At 45.8% G+C, this 16,243-nt stretch overlaps 1 non-coding gene across 1 annotated transcript; it reads right to left on the minus strand.

The window, feature by feature from the left end:
* Positions 1 to 15,302: 15,302 nt before the first annotated feature.
* On the minus strand, positions 15,303 to 15,410 carry LOC118154229 (U6 spliceosomal RNA). Its single transcript, XR_004744120.1, has one exon. It is a non-coding gene; the product is annotated as a U6 spliceosomal RNA (small nuclear RNA).
* Between the last annotated feature and the right edge of the window lie 833 nt (positions 15,411 to 16,243).

A 16,243-nucleotide genomic window follows, 5' to 3' on the forward strand; every position in this document is an offset into this window, starting at 1 on the left:
ACACCTAGAAGAGGCTGTTCCAGACAAGCCTGGCATTGGTTCCCTTTTTCTGATAAGGTTCCTTTGTTGAGAACACTCCCTTTCTTACCTGTCTCCAAAACATTCTAGAATTTACTTCTATTTTAGTGTGCTGTTGTGGCCATTACGGTTAAGGTGGTGAATCCCAGCACTTTGGGAGGTCAAGGTGGGTGGATCACAAGGTCAGGAATTCAAGACCAGCCTGGCCAAGATAGTGAAATCCTGTCTCTACTAAAAAATACAAAAATTAGCCGGGTGTGGTAGCAGATGCCTGCAATCCCAGCTACTTGGGAGGCTGAGGCAGAGAACTGCTTCAACCTGGGGGGCGGAGGTTGCAGTGAGCCGAGATTTGCACCACCGCACTCTAGCCTGAGCGAAAGAGCAAGACTTTGTCTCAACAAAAAAACGATGGTGGTTAATTATCTTTGTAGTCTACATTCTTACCAGCCAGTTAGCTGACCATTCCCAGAATTACGGTTTAAACCAAAGCTTATGAAAGTTGAACATGCAAAAGTTGAATTACCTGGAGGGCTCGTTAAAACACTAATTGCTGGGCTTCACCTCCAGACTTTCTGATTCAGTAGCTCTGGGGAGGAGCTTTTTTGTTTTTTTTTTTTAGATGGAGTCTCGCACTGTTGCCCAGGCTATAGTGCAGTCATGAGATCTCAGCTCACTGCTATCTCTGCCTTCTGGATTCAAGCAATTTTCCTGACTCAGCCTCCTGAGTAGCTGGGACTACAGGTGTGTGCCACCACACCCAGCTAATTTTTTTGTATTTTTAGTAGAGATGGGATTTTGCCATGTTGGCCAAGATGGTCTCGATCTCCTGACCTCATGATCTGCTTGCCTTGGCCTCCCAAAGTGCTGGGATTACAGGCATGAGCCACTGTACCTGGCCAGGAGCTTTTCTTCTTTCAGATGGGGTTTCACCATGTTGACTAGGCTGGTCTTGAATTTCTGACTTCAAGGGATCTGCCCGCCTTGGCCTCCCAAAATGCTGGGATTACAGCCGTGAGCCGCAGTGCCCAGTGGGAATTTGAATTTCTAACCTGTTCTCAAGTGATGTTGGCCCACAGACAACACTTAGAGAATCAGCAGGGGCTGGGGGCTGTGGTTTGTGTCTGTAATCCCAGCACTTTGAGAGGTGAAGGCTGGAGGATCTCTTGAGCCAAGGAGTTGGAGACCAGCCTGGACAACACAGCAAGACCTCGTCTCTAATAAAAATAAAAAATTAGCCAGGCATGGTAGCGTGCACCTGTAGTCTTAGCTATTCAAGAGGCTGAGGCAGGAAAATGGCTTGAGCCCAGGAAATTGGCTGCAGTGAGTTCTGATCACACCATTGTGTTTCAACCTGGGCAACAACAGAGGGAGACCCTGTGTGTCAAAACAAAAAATCACTGTTTAAACTAACATTTATATAATGTCAAAACTGATGAGGCTGGGTGCAGTGGCTCACACCTGTAAACACTGAACTTTGGGAGACTGAAGCTGGCAGATTGCTTGAGCTCAGGAATTCAAAACCAGCCTGGGCAACATGGTGAAACCCCATCTAAAAATATATATATATGCTGGGCGCGGTGGCTCAAGCCTGTAATCCCAGCACTTTGGGAGGCCGAGGTGGGTGGATCACGAGGTCAAGAGATCGAGACCATCCCGGTCAACGTGGTGAAACCCCGTCTCTACTAAAAATATAAAAAATTAGCTGGGCATGGTGGTGCATGCATGTAGTCCTAGCTACTCAGGAGGCTGAGGCAGGAGAATTGCCTGAACCCAGGAGGCGGAGGTTGCGGTGAACCGAGATCGCACCATTGCACTACAATTGGGTAACAAGAGTGAAACTCCATCTCAAAAAAAAAAAAAAAAAAAAAAAAAAAATATATATATATATATATATATATATATATATATATAAAGAAATACAAATTATTGGCTCTTCTTTCTTCCTTTCTTCCCTTCCCTTCCCCCTTCCCTCTCTCTTTCTTTCTTTCTCTCTCTCTCTTTCCCTCTTTCCTTCCTTCCTTCTTTCTTTTTTCCTTTCATTTCTTTTTCTTTAGACAGGATCTTGCTCTGTCACCCAGACTGGAGTGCAGTGGTGCAGTCTCTGCTCACTGCAACCTTCACCCCAGGCTCAAGCGATCCTCCCACCTCAGCCTCCTGAGTAGCTGGGACCACAGGTGTGTAGCACCATGCTGGCTATTTTTTTGTACTTTTAGTAGAGATGGAGTCTCATTATGTTTCCCAGACTGGTCTTGAATTCCTGAGCTCAAGTGATCCACCTGCCTTGGCCTCCAAGTGCTGGAATTACAGGTGTGAGCCACCATGCCTGGCCAAATCCCTGTCTCTACAAAAAATACAAAAATTAGCCAAGTGTGGTGGTATGTACCAGCAGGCCTAGCTACTTAGGAGGCTAAGGTGGGAGGATTGCTTGAGCTGGGGAGATCCAGGCTGTAGTGAGCCATTATCCCACCACTGCACTCCAGCCTGGGTGACACAGTGAGACAATGAGACTCTGTCTCAAAAAACAAAAACAAAAACAAATTGATTATATTGAAGTATTGTAAAGCAAATGATAGCCATGATGTCATCCATAAAACCTAATAATGTCCACTTCCCACGGGTTCAATTCTCTACTTTCCCTTGCTCCTTTTTTTTTTTTTTTGAAATGGAGTCTCAGTCTGCTGCCCAGGCTGGGGAGTGCAATGGCTCAATCTCAGCTCACTGCAACCTCTGCCTCCTGGGTAGAAGCGACTCTCCTACCTTGGCCTCTTAAGTAGCTGGGATTACAGATGTGAACCACCATGCCCTACTAATTTTTTTTTTTCTTTTTTAGTAGAGACGGGTTTTCACCATGTTGGCCAGGCTGGTCTTGAACTCCCGACCTTGTGATCCACCCACCTCGGCCTCCCAAAGTGCTGGGATTACAGGCGTGAGCCACTGGGCCTGGCCAGATGTTTTTCTTTTCTACCTTCAACATATACCCTGAACCCCCATCCTTTCTCCTACAACATCTTAACCTAAGCTCATATCCCCTCCTGCCTGGAAGACTGCAGCCACTTCTCATCTGGTATCCTTTTCCAGGTTGACCCAACTTCCCACACAGTCACCGGGGTTATCATTGGAAAACACAAGTCAGATCATGTCACTCTGTTAAAAACACATCCAGTGGCTACTGCAATTAGAATAAATGGCAAACTTCTTTTCTAACCGACAAGAACCTGCATGCCCAGACCCTGCCTTTCTGTCTGGCATTCTCTTTGCTTCTTGAGCCTTGCATATCACGCCCAGGTACACTGGAGCCTTCCTCTTTCTGCGCATGCCAAACTCTCTTGGTACTTATTATTTTTTTTTTTAGAGACGGGATTTCACTATGTTGGCCAGGATGGTCTTGATCTCTTGACCTCGTGATCCGCCTGCTTCAGCCTCCCAAAGTGCTGGGATTACAGGCGTGAGCCACTGTGCCCAGCTTGGTACTTATAATTGTCTGGATTGTACCCTACTTTCAGCCTGAACTCTGTGCTTGACAAAAGGCTAACTTTTCTATCCACTTACCTAAAGAAAATGAAGAAATGTCTAAGACGTGCTGGTAGGTGAAAAAAGGAAGGTGGGAAGTATGTATTGCATACATGTTACCTATTTATTTATTTGAGACAGAGTCTTGCTCTGTTGCCCCAGTTGGAGTGTAGTGGCATGATCTCAGCTCACTGAAACCTCTGCCTCCCGGGTTCTAGCGATTCTCTTGCCTCAACCTCCCAAGTAGCTGGGATTATAGGCGTGCACCACCACACCTGGCTAATTTTTGTATTTGTATTTGTACTCTTTGAGACAAAGTCTCTCTCTGTTGCCCAAGCTGGAGTGCAGTGGTGCAATCTCGGCTCATTGCAACCTCTGCCTCCCAGGTTCTAGCCATTCTCCTGCCTGAGCCTCCCGAGTAGCTGGGATTACAAGTGTGTGCCACCATGCTCGGCTAATTTTTTATTTTTCATTTTTATGTTATGTGTTTTTTTTTTTTTTTGAGACAGGATCTCTCTCTGTCGCCGAGGCTGGAGTGCAGTGGTGCTATCTCAGCTCATTGCAACCTCCGCCTCCCAGGTTCAAGTGATTCTCATGCCTCAGCCTCCCAAGTAGCTGGGATCACAGGCACATGCTGGCTAATTTTTATATTTTTAGTAGAGATGGGCTTCTCTGTGTTGGCCAGATTGGTCTTGAACTACTGACCTCAGGTGATCCACCTACCTGGGCCTTCCAAAGTGCTGGGATTACAGGCCAGGCTGGATTATAACCTGACCTGTGAGCCACTGTGTCCTGGCCATGTGGGCCAGGCTGGTCTTGAACTCCTGACCTCAGGTAATCCACCTGCCTTGGCATCCCAAAATGCTGGGATTATAGGTGTGACCCACTGCACCCGGCCTAGAAATTTTGTAGAGACAGGGTCTTGCTACGTTGTCCAGGCCAGTCTGAAACTTCTGGCTTCCAATGACTCTCCCACCTCAGCCCCCTAAAATACTGGGATTATAGGCATGCGCCACTGCACCTGGCCTCTATGTTACCATTGAAGTAAAAACACAGAAGATATATACCCCTTTGCTTGTGCATGCTTCAAGTCCCTCTGAGAGGATACACAAGAAACAGGTAACTCTTGTTGCCTCTCGGAAAAGAAGCTGGGTGTCTAGGGAAGAGTGGAAGGTAGACTTTTACCCAAAATCTTTTGTAGCTTTGGAATTTTGAACCACATTATACCTGGTCAAAGTAAATTAACAAATAAACACAATCAATTTGCTGTGTGCGGGGACTCACACCTCTACTCCCAGCTATTCGGGAGGCTGAGGCAGGAGAATTGCTTGAACCCAGGAGGCAGAGGTTGCGGTCAGCCAAGATTGTGCCATTGCACTCCAGTCTGGGTAACAACAGCGAAACTCCGTTCTCAAAAAAAAAAAAAAAAAAAAAGAAAGAAAGAAAGAATTAGCAGGGCATAGTGGCTCCTGCCTGAGGTCTCAGCTACTTGAGAGGCTGAGGTATGAAGATCACTTGAACCTGGGAGGTCGAGGCTGCAGTGAGCCACAATTGTGCCACTGCATTCCAGCCTGGGCAACAGAGTGAGGCCCTGACTCAAAAAAATCAAAACCAAAAACAAACAAAAAACAAAAATCAAAAACAAAGAAAAAAGATTATACCAAAATGAGACTTCCTATTAGAGGTAGAATTAGAAGAGGATTGAAAAAGGGGTGACTGAGGCCAGGCGTGGTGGCTCAAGCCTATAATCCCAGCACTTCCGGAGGCCAAGGTGGGTGGATCAACTGAGGTCAAGAGTTCAATACCAGCCTGGTCAAAATGATGAAACTCCATTGCTACTAAAAATACAAAAAATCAGCCAGGCGTGGTGATGGGCGTCTGTAATCTCAGCTACTCAGTAGGCTGAGAAGGGAGAATCACTTGAACCCAGAAGGAGGAGGTTGTAATGAGCGGAGATCGTGCCACTGCACTCCAGCCTGGGCAACAAGAGTAAAACTCCATCTCAAAAAGAAAATAAATAAATAAATAAATAAATAAATAGGGGTGACTGGCTGAGCATGGTGGCTCATACCTGTAATCCCAGCAGTTTGGGAGACAAGGATGAGAGGATCACTTAAGGCCAGGAGTTTGAGACCAGCCTGGGCAACATGGGGAGACTCCCATCTCTACTAAAAAAATAAATGAGGGCCAGGCACGGTGGCTCAGGCCTGTAATCCCAGCACTTTGGGAGGCCGAGGCAGGCAGATCATGAGGTCAAGAGATCGAGACCATATGGCCAACACGGTAAAACCCCGTCCCTACTAAAAATATGAAAATTTGCTGGGAGTGGTAGAGCATGCCTGTAGTCTCAGCTACTTGGAAGGCTGAGGCAGGAGAATTGCTTGAACCCAGGAGGTGGAGGTTGCGGTGAGCTGAGATCGTGCCACTGCACTCCAGCCTGACGACAGCGAGACTCTCTCCAAAAAAACAAACAAAAAGAAATGTAAAAGAGATTCTTTTCTCATGGTGCTTTTTTTTTTTGAGACGGAGTATCACACTGCAGTGAGTCTCGACTCACTGCAACCTCTGCCTCCCAGGTTCAATCGATTCTCTGCCTCAGCCTCCCGAGTAGCTGGGATTACAGGCACACACCAAGCTGGTCTTGAACTCCTGACCTTCCCTGGCCTCCCAAAGTGCTGGGATTACAGATGTGAGCCACTGCGCCGGCCTCTCACAGTGCTTTTTAATGGTGTCCAAATATTTTACAAAAATAATCTTACCTGCACTTGGGGAAACATTAAGTTTAAACAGCTCATTTCACAAATGGAGAAACTGAGGCCCAGAATGGGGAATGAATTTTTCCAGGGTAATCATTTGGTAATTTGTCAAGTCTGGACTGTAAGCTTTCATAATAGGAACTGTATTAGTATGTGCTTGGGATAAGTCTGGTACATAGTGTCATTCAGTAAATGAGTCCTGAGCCAGGCATGGTGACTCATGCCTGTAGTCCCAGCTACTCAAGAGGCTGAGGCTGGAGAGTCCCTTGAACCCAGGAATTTGAGGTTACAGTAAAATATGATTATACCACTGCACTCCAGCCTAGGCTACAGAGTGAGACCACGTCTCTAGAACAAAAAAGTAATAATAAGAAAAAAGAAAGATATTAGTTTTTTTTTTTTTTTTAAGATGGGGTTTCACTGGCCGGGCGCAGTGGCTCATGCCTGTAATCCCAGCACTTTGGGAGGCCGAGGCGGGTGGATCACCTGAGGTCGGGAGTTTGAGACCAGTCTGACCAATATGGTAAAAGCCCGTCTCTAAAAAAAGAAAAAAAAAGCAGGGTTTCACCATATTGGTCAGGCTGGTCTTGAACTCCCAACCTCAGGTGATCTTCCCGGCTTGGCCTCCAAAGTGCTTGGATATTAGTTTTTAATGTGATTGTATTTGGTACTATTTCTCCCACATATTTATCTATTCTATGTGATTTATCTCTAAGGGGCAACTGACATTTGATCTTGATTTTTTTTTTTTTTTTTGAGGCAGAGTCTTGCATTGTTGCCAGGCTGGAGTACAGTGTGAGATCTCGGCTCACTGCAACCTCTGCTTCCCAGGCTCAAGCGATCCTCCCACCTCAGCCTCCTGAGTAGCTGGCACCACAGGTGTGCACCAACACAGTTGGTTAATTTTTTGTATTTTTAGTAGAGGCAGGGTTTTGCCATGTTGCCCAGGCTGGTCTCCAACTCCTGGGCTCAAGTGATCCACTGCCTTGGCCTTCCAAAATGTTGGGACTAAACCCTTTTTGGTTCTCATTGGTCATTTTTATATTTAATTTTATTTACTTATTTATTTATTTGTTTATTTTTGAGACAGAGTCTCACTCTGTCACCCAGGCTAGAGTGCAGTGGCCCAGTCTCAGGTCACTGCAACCTCTGCCTCCCAGGTTCAAGCAATTCTTCCACCTTAACCTCCCAAGTAGCTGGGACTACAGGTACATGCCTCCGTGTCTGGCTAATTTTTTAGTAGAGACAGTTTCACCATGTTGGTCAGGCTGGTCTTGAACTCCTGACCTCAGGTGATCTGACTGCCTCTGCCTCCCAAAGAGCTGCGATTATAGATGTGAGCCACTGCACCCAGACCTTATAGGTCATCTTTAGATGGGATCTTGCTATTTTGCCCAGGTTGGTCTGGAACTCCTAGGCTCAGGTGATCCTTCCACCTCAGCCTCCCAAAGTACTAAGATCAGAGGTGTGAGCCACCTTGCCTGACCTTCTTCAGATATTTGGAGGGTTGCCACCTTCTCATAATTTATTTTTTACCTCAAATGCTCAAGAGCTTGACCTGACATGCTACAGTAGCCCTGCCAGCACCTAGTCTCTCTTACACCACCCTGTATTACATCTTTGATAGCATTTACCAAAGTGTCTCATGCCTATAATCCCAGCACTTTGGGAGGGCAAAGTGGCTCATGCCTATGATCCCAGCACTTTGCGAGTCTGAGGTCAGAGGACTCAGTTGCTTGAGCCCAGTAGTTTGAGACCAGCCTGGGGAGACCTCCTCTCTAAGAGGAAATAAGAAGAAAAATTAATCAGGTTTGGTGACATGTGCCTATAGTCCTAACTACTCAGGAGGCTGAGGTGAGAAGATCCCTTGGAGTTCAAGGCTGCAGTGGTTCATGATTGCATCACTGCACTCTAGCCTGGAACAGAGGGAGACTGTCTCCAATTAAAAAAAAAAGCCAGTTCAGACTTTGGACCCAAGTACTGTACATTTTCGTTGTTTTCAGCTGCTAAATTTGTGGTGATTTGTTACAGCAGCAATTGGAAATAAACACAGAACTCAGTAAGTACTAGTGAAACAGACGAGTGATGAAGAAGGCTTGGCCGGGCGCAGTAGCTCACGCTTATAATCCCAGCACTTTGGGAGGCTGAGGCGGGCAGATCACTTGAGGTCAGGAGTTTGAGACCAGCCTGGCCAACATGGAGAAACCCAGTCTCCACTAAAAATACAAAAAAAATTAGCCAGGTGTGGTGGTGTGCACCTGTGGTCCCAGCTGTTTGGAAGGCTGAGGCAAGGGGATTGCTTGAACCCGGGAGGTGGAGGTTGCAGTGAGCTGAGATAGTGCCAGTGCACTCCATCCTGGACAACAGAGTGAAACTCAGTCTCAAAAAAAAAAAGAGGCTTGCTGGGGACTCTAAGGTGGTTCCCGGAATTCTGCTGCCTCGATAGCAAGGTTGCTGCACCTCACTCTATCTCCAGCAAACTTAAAGCTCCGCCCTCAGTGGAACTCAGTTACTTTCTCTATTTTTATTTCTCCAGGGGTCTTGTTTCCTTTCCTCCCTCTTCCCAGCTTCCCTCGGCCTCTGCTCTGCATGGTTCTTTATCAAACCTGCTTGTTCTTTTTTTGATAATATTATTCTGTTCGCATATGTTAGTACCTTCTTTTGCGTCTCTAATAATTATTAGCTCATCTTTTGATGGTTTTTGTGCAAACACGCTATTATCTGAAGCGGCACCTTTGCTTGGTCAGCTGACACCTAGCTCCAGGAGGATGGCTTCTGTGTTGTCATTTCAGATTATATGAGCCCCAAGGCCTGATTTCCTGTCCTTGCATTTGCATTTCATTTGGAGGTCTTTGCTCTTTGAGACCTGTGACACCTCCTTCTCTGGCATAGTATCAGTTCACACTACCGGTTGGGTTTCAGTTCCATTTTTGTTTTTGACGTGGGGGATTTCCCTTACTTTCCTGTGAACTCTGTGATTGGTTTAAAAGAGTACTTGTTATCTTTTACTCAGAATTTCCAGATGTTTTTGTGGGTGGGGTTGGGTGTTTCGGGTTACCTACTCTGCTGTATTGCTGGAAATTGACCACCTTTGAGCTATGTTTAGTATCTTTTCTCTACCTCCTAGCTCTGATATTCAGTGTCTGTTCTTCATTTCCCACCCTACTCCCTCCTATCTCATATATCTTTCATCCTTTCCGCTTCAAATCCTTTTCTTAACTAGCTGATTTACTCTAGGGTTTCTCTTTTTTTTTTTTGAGATAAAGTGTTACTCTGTCACCCAGTCTGGAGTTCAGTGGCACAATCTTGGCTCACTACAACCTCAGCCTCCCAGGTTCAAGTGATTCTCTTTTCTCAGCCTCCCGAGTAGCTGGGGCTACAGGCATGCACCACCACACCTGGCTATTTTTTGTATTTTTAGTAGAGATGGGGTTTCACCATTTTGCCAGGTTGGTCTTGAACTCCTGATTTCAGGCGATCCACCCTCCTCAACCTCCCAAAGTGCTGGGATTATAGGCGTGAGCCACAGTGCTCGGCTACTCTTTCTAATTTAAATTCATCCCAAGTGGAAATCTCACAGGTCAACTTGGTTGCTGTTAGGCCAGATATTCTGGGTCTGGCCAACTCATAAATTACTTGCCCTGCCCATGCACTGGCCACCCCTGAGGCTGATGCCCATATCTGACTCAATCAGCTGTGGTTTGAACAGAAGTTGCCAGTCACATGGTACTGAAGATGGTGATTTCTGCCCTTTCTTTAGAAGGAAGGGTCTGTGGGTGGGTGGGGCAGACATCATGACTGACTTGTACGGTAACATCCTTAACAGGCTTGCAGTGTAGTTGATTGTTATTAGCCAGAGGGTTTTGATTTTTATTTATTTATTTTTAAGTTTTGTTTTTTGAGACGAAGTCTCAGTCTGTTGCCCAGGGCTGGAGTGCAGTGGTGCGATCTGAGCTCTCTGCAACCTCCACCTCCCAGGTTCAAAAAATTTCCTGCTTCAGCCTCCTCAGTAGCTGAGATTACAGTTGCCCGCCACCATGCCTGGCTAATTTTTGTATTTTTAGTAGAGATGACGTTTCAACGTCTTGGCCAGGCTGGTCTTGAACTTCTGACCTTGTGATCCACCCATCTCAGCCTCCCAAAGTGCTGGGATTACAGGCATGAGCCACTGCACCCGGCCCTTTAATTTTAATTTTTTTAAAGCTAGAATCTTTTAGAGATGGAGTCTTGCTCTGTCTCCAGACTGGAGTGTGGTGTCGAGACCTCAGCTCACTGCAACCTCTGACTCCTTGGTTCAAGTGATTCTGCTGCCTCAGCCTCCCAAGTAGCTGGGATTACAGGCACGCACCACCATGCTCAGCTAATTTTGTATTTTTGGTAGAGACCGGGGTTTACCATGTTGGCCAGGATGGTCTCTATCTCCTGACCTCATGATCCTCCCACCTTGGCCTCCCAAAGTGCTGGGATTACAGGCATGAGCCACCTCGAGGGTGAAGAATCTTAACTTGGGTTATACATTCACCCCTGGCATAGATACTGTTTTAATGCCCAAACATGTCACACCTGCCATGTTCCTACTCTGTTACTAAATCACTGGAAGAGGGTTTTGTTAAAATGTGTGTGCTGAATGAAGAGACCCCCCAAACAAGCTTTGTGTGAGCAACATGGCTGTTTATTCACCCAGGTGTGGGTGGGCTGAGGCCAAAAAAGGCGCCAGCAAAGGGTGCTAGCATAGGAGTCGGTTTTATAGGTTTGGGACGGGCAGTGGAAAGTTACAGTTTACGGCAGTTTTTTGAAAGCTGGGAGGGGGTCCTAGGGTGTGGAGTAGTGAGGTTCATGAAGGTTGGTTACAAAGTCCAATGACCTGGCCGGGAGCGGTCGCTCAAGCCTGTAATCCCAGCACTTTGGGAGGCCAAGGCGGGTGTATCACGAGGTCAAGAGATCGAGACCATCCTGGTCAACATGGTGAAACCCCGTCTCTACTAAAAATACAAAAAATTAGCTGGGCATGGTGGTGCGTGCCTGTAATCCCAGCTACTCAGGAGGCTGAGGCAGGAGAATTGCCTGAACCCAGGAGGCAGAAGTTGCAGTGAGCCGAGATCATGCCATTGCACTCCAGCCTGGGTAACAAGAGTGAAACTCCGTCTCAAAAAAAAAAAAAAAAAAAAAATTCCCCAAAGCTATATGATGGGATACCATGTAGCCAGTGAAAGATTATGAGGCTGGGTAACACTCAGCAGTTTAAAAAGATCTCCCAGATACTTTACTTTTTTAAAAAGTTGTGGAGACATTGTAGGTGTATATATCAATGAGGTGTATAGGATGTTTTGTTACAGTCATGCAATGAGAAATAAGCACATCATGGAGAATGGGTCCAGATACTTTAAATTAAAAATAAAAAAGAGGTAAAGCAGTGTGTATAATAGGCTTTTTTTCATGTTACAAAAATGTATTTATACAGGCCAGACTTGATGGCTCACACCTGTAATCCTAGCACTTTGGGAGGCTGAGGTGGTGGGTCACCTGAGGTCAGGGGTTTGAGACCAGCCTGGCAAACATAGTGAAACCCCGTCTCTACTAAAAATACAAAAAATCAGCTGGGTGTGGTGGTGCCCACCTGTAATCTCAGCTGCTTGGGAGGTTGAGTCAGGAGAATCGCTTGAACACAGGAGGTGGAGGTTGCAGTGAGCCAAGATCACACCATTGCCAGCCTGAGTGACAGAGGGAGATTCTGTCTCAGAAAACAAACAAACAAAAAAGTATATATACACATATATATGTGTGTTTATTTGTGAATGCATCTCTTGATACTTAAAAAAATTGGCAATGGTGGCTCCTCTGGAAGAGGAAGTGGGGGCTGAGGGACTGACATCACATTTCCTTTGTAGAAGTTAAAAATAAATGAAGAGGGCTGGAGGAATGGGGGGAAAAAAAGGAAAAGAAAAAAAAAAATAAATGAAGAGGCTGGGCACAGTGGCTTGTGCCTGTAATCAAAGTATAAGCAGGACTTTGGGAGGCCAAGGCAGAAGGATCACTTGAGGCCAAGGGTTCAAGACCATCTTAGGTAACATAGTGAGACCTTGTCTCTACAAAAAAATTTAAAAAGTAGCTGGGCGTGGTGGTATGCACCTGTAACCTCAGCTACTTAGGAGCCTGAGAGGCAGTGGAATAGTTTGATCATAGGAGTTTGAGGCTGCGGTGAGCTATGATTTCACCACTGTACCCCAGGCTGGGTGACAGAGTGAGACCTTGTCTCTAATAAAATAAAAAACAAAAGTAAAATGAAGAAGAAAGAAAGGAAAGAGAAACAGAGGAGGAAGGGAAAGAAAATGTTGGCTGGGTGCTGTGGCTCACGCCTGTAATCCCAATGTTTTGGGAGGCCAACGCGGGCAGATCACTTAAGGTCAGGAGTTCAATACAAGCCTGGCCAACATGGTGAAACACTGTCTCTACTGAAAATACAAAAATTAGGATAGGCGCGGTGGCTCATGCCTGTAATCCCAGGACTTTGGGAGGCCAAGGCAGGCAGGTCACGGAGTCAGGAGATTGAGACCATCCTGGCCAACCTGGTGAAACCCCATTTCTACTAAAATACAAAAAATTAGCCAAGGGTGGTGATCCTCCTGTGCCTGTAGTCCCAGTTACTTGGGAGGCTGAGACAAGGGAATTGCTTGGACCTGAGTCGTGGAGGTTGCAGTGAGACATGATCACGCCACTGCATTTCAGTCTGGGTGACAGAGTAAGACTCCGTCTCAAAACAAACAAACAAAAATTAGCTGGATGTAGTGGTACATGCCTTTAATCCCAGCTACTCAGGAGGCTGAGGCATGAGAATCACCTAAACCTGGGAGAGGGAGGTCACACTGCACTCCAGTCTGGATGACAGAGCCAGACTCTGTCTCAGAAAAAAAGAAAATGGGTTGGGCACAGTGGCTCACGCCTGTAGTTCCAGAACTTTGGGAGGCCAAGGTGGGTGGAGTTTGAGAGCAGCCTGGCCAACATGGTGAAACCCTGTCTCTACTTAAACTACAAAAATTAGCTGGGCATGGTGGCATGTGCCTGTAATCCCAGCTACTCAGGAGGCTGAGGCAGGAGCATTGCTTGAACCCAGGAGGCAGAGGTTGCAGTGAGCTGAGATCACGCCATTGCACTCCAGTGCTGGGCAACAGAGCAAGACTTCGTCTCTGGGGGAAAAAGAAAAGGAAAAAAAGGCTGCTCACAGTGGCTCACACCTGTAATCCCAGCACTTTGGGAGGCTGAGGCGGGTGTATCACCTGAGGTCAAGAGTTTGAGGCCAGCCTGGCCAACATGGTGAAACTGTGTCTCTACTAAAAATACAAAAATTAGCTGGGTGTGGTGGCAGATGCCTGTAATCCCATCTACTCGGGAGTCTGAGGCAGGAGAATCACTTGAGCCCGGGAGGCAGAGGTTTCCATGGTGAGCTGAGACCGCGTTGCTGCACTTCAGCCTGAGTGACAGAGCGAGACTCTGTCTCAAAAAAAATAATAATAATAAAATAAAAATAAATAAATAAATAAAAACTGTAATGGGATTTCACCAAGTATCAGGGTGGATTTCACATAGTATGTATTGTTTCTTAAAATTTTTATCTGAATTGTGTATAGAAATACAAATGTGAATACTGAATCACAATGTGAAATATATTTGTTGCTGCCTGTGATTCAGTCAAAGGCTTGAAGACAAGGAGCTAGGAGGGTGATTTTTGGCCCCCACATTCTTTTTTATGACCTCAAGCCTCTGGGCCATGTTTGGTATGTAGAACTGAGATCCCAATTCCCCTCAAGGGTAAAGTCAAGAGAGAAGTACTGCCAGCGGAAAGGCCACGGCTTCGGAGGTGGCCTCTTTGAGGAACTGGCTTAACCCTTGCCTTTCTCTGGAGACAGATAAATGTGAAGACTTGCCATTCTTCAGCAAATATCTTCCCACCTGGCTTAGGGGCTTTTATTACATTTTCTTTGCTTTTGTTTTTTTGAGATGGAGTTTCACTCTTGTTGCCCAGGCCGGAGTACAGTGGTGCAGTCTTGGCTCACTGTAACCTCTGCCTCCTGTGTTCAAGCAAGTCTCCTGACTCAGCCTTTTGAGTAGCTGGGATTATAGTCATGTGCCACCATGGTCCGACTAATTTTGTATTTTCAGTAGAGACAGGATTTCTCCATGTTGGTCAGGCTGGTCTTGAACCCCTGACCTCAGGTAATCAGCCCGCCTTGGCCTTCCAAAGTGCTGGGATTACAGGTGTGAGCTACCACGCCTGGCATATAAATAAATAAATAAATAAATAAATATTTTGGTAACACAGAAAAAAGGCCTATTATACACACTGCTTTACCTCTTTTTTATTTTTAACTTAAAGTATCTGGACCCATTCTCCATGATGTGCTTATTTCTCATTGCATGACTGTAACAAAACATCCTATATACCTCATTGATATATACACCTACAGCATATCCACAACTTTTTAAAAAAGTAAAGTATCTGGGAGATCTTTTTAAACTGCTGAATGTTATGCAGCCTCATAATCTTTCACTGGCTACATGATATCCCATCATATAGCTTTGGGGAAGTTTTAAAGGTTGGCTGACTCCAGCTCTGGAAGAAAACACTTTTCTTTTTTTTGAGACAGAGTTTGGCTTTTGTTGCCCAGGCTGGAATGCAATAGCATGATCTGAAACACTTTGTTTTTTACAAATTCATTTTACAAAATGAATTTGGGGGCCAGGCATGGTGGCTCATGCCTGTAATCTCAGCACTTTTTGAGGCCAAGATGGGTAGATCCCCTGAGGTCAGGAGTTCAAGACCAGCCTAGCCAACATGGTGAAAACCTGTCGCTACTAAAAATACAAAAAAATTATCTGGGCATGGTGGCAGGCGCCTGTAATCCCAGCTATTCGGGTGGCTGAGGCAGGAGAATCACTTGAACCCAGGAGGTGGAGGTTGTAGTGAGCCGAGATTGCGCCATTGTGCTCCAGCCTGGGCAACAAGAATGAAACTCCGTCTCAAAAAACCTGGAATGCTTCACAGAATTTGCATGTCATTCTCGTGCAGGGACCGTGCTAATCTTCTCTGTATTGTCTCAATTTTAGTGTATGTGCTGCCAACACGAGCGCAGCCCTTATTTTTATTTTAGCTCTCTTACAATGGGTACTTTTAAAGCATTTGATAGCAGATGATTTTTTTCTCCAAAGCAAATATGTTTCATATGTAAGTCTAGAAAGAAAAAAACAAAACAAAACAAAAATGAGCTGTGCTTCAAATTCTTCCAGCTGTGGAGTCATTTGCAGGTTGTGGGGCAGGACAAGTCTGTTTAAGCCTGGCCAGGTGCCAGTTCCAACAGGCTCATGTGCCATCTCTGGCACGAAAATCACAGGTCGCCAAACCCTGATTTAGGTGTAAAGGAAGAGGCATGAACCAGGCGACTCTGCGCTGTAAAGCTCAGTCTGCTCTTTACCACCCCAAATTTGCCTTAAATATGATTCTTCTCAGGGTGTTTTTTTCCCTCTTTTAGGTAAAACAACAAGTCAAGTACTTGTTTGACCCTAAATTGCATTTTTCGATTTCTCTCTCTTGCTCTCTATTTCCCTCTCTGTCGTGTGTCCTTCCCAGGGAGAAAAGTGGTTCAGAGTACGGCCTGGGGGTGGAGTTTGGGGCTGTGCCAGCTCGTTTCCTGATTAGGTATTTGGAAACAGAGTTTAGGTATGTGCAGGGTTTAGGCTTCTACCCAAGCAATCTACTTTCACTTGCAGGGAAATTTCACACTGTAATTACTATAATGAAGCAAAATGTGGGGTGGAGGGGGTGGGGGAGAGCATTGCTACTAACCCTTGGATATTAACCCCTGCAAAGCAAGGTTGGAACTGCCATGCATTATCATGATTAACATTTATGAGTGCTCTGTGCTTGATGCTGTTTTTAGAGCTTCCACTATATTGTTCTCTTTTAT

This window comes from Callithrix jacchus, chromosome 5, assembly GCF_049354715.1.
Source record: "Callithrix jacchus isolate 240 chromosome 5, calJac240_pri, whole genome shotgun sequence".
NCBI classification, from domain to species: Eukaryota; Metazoa; Chordata; class Mammalia; order Primates; family Cebidae; genus Callithrix; species Callithrix jacchus.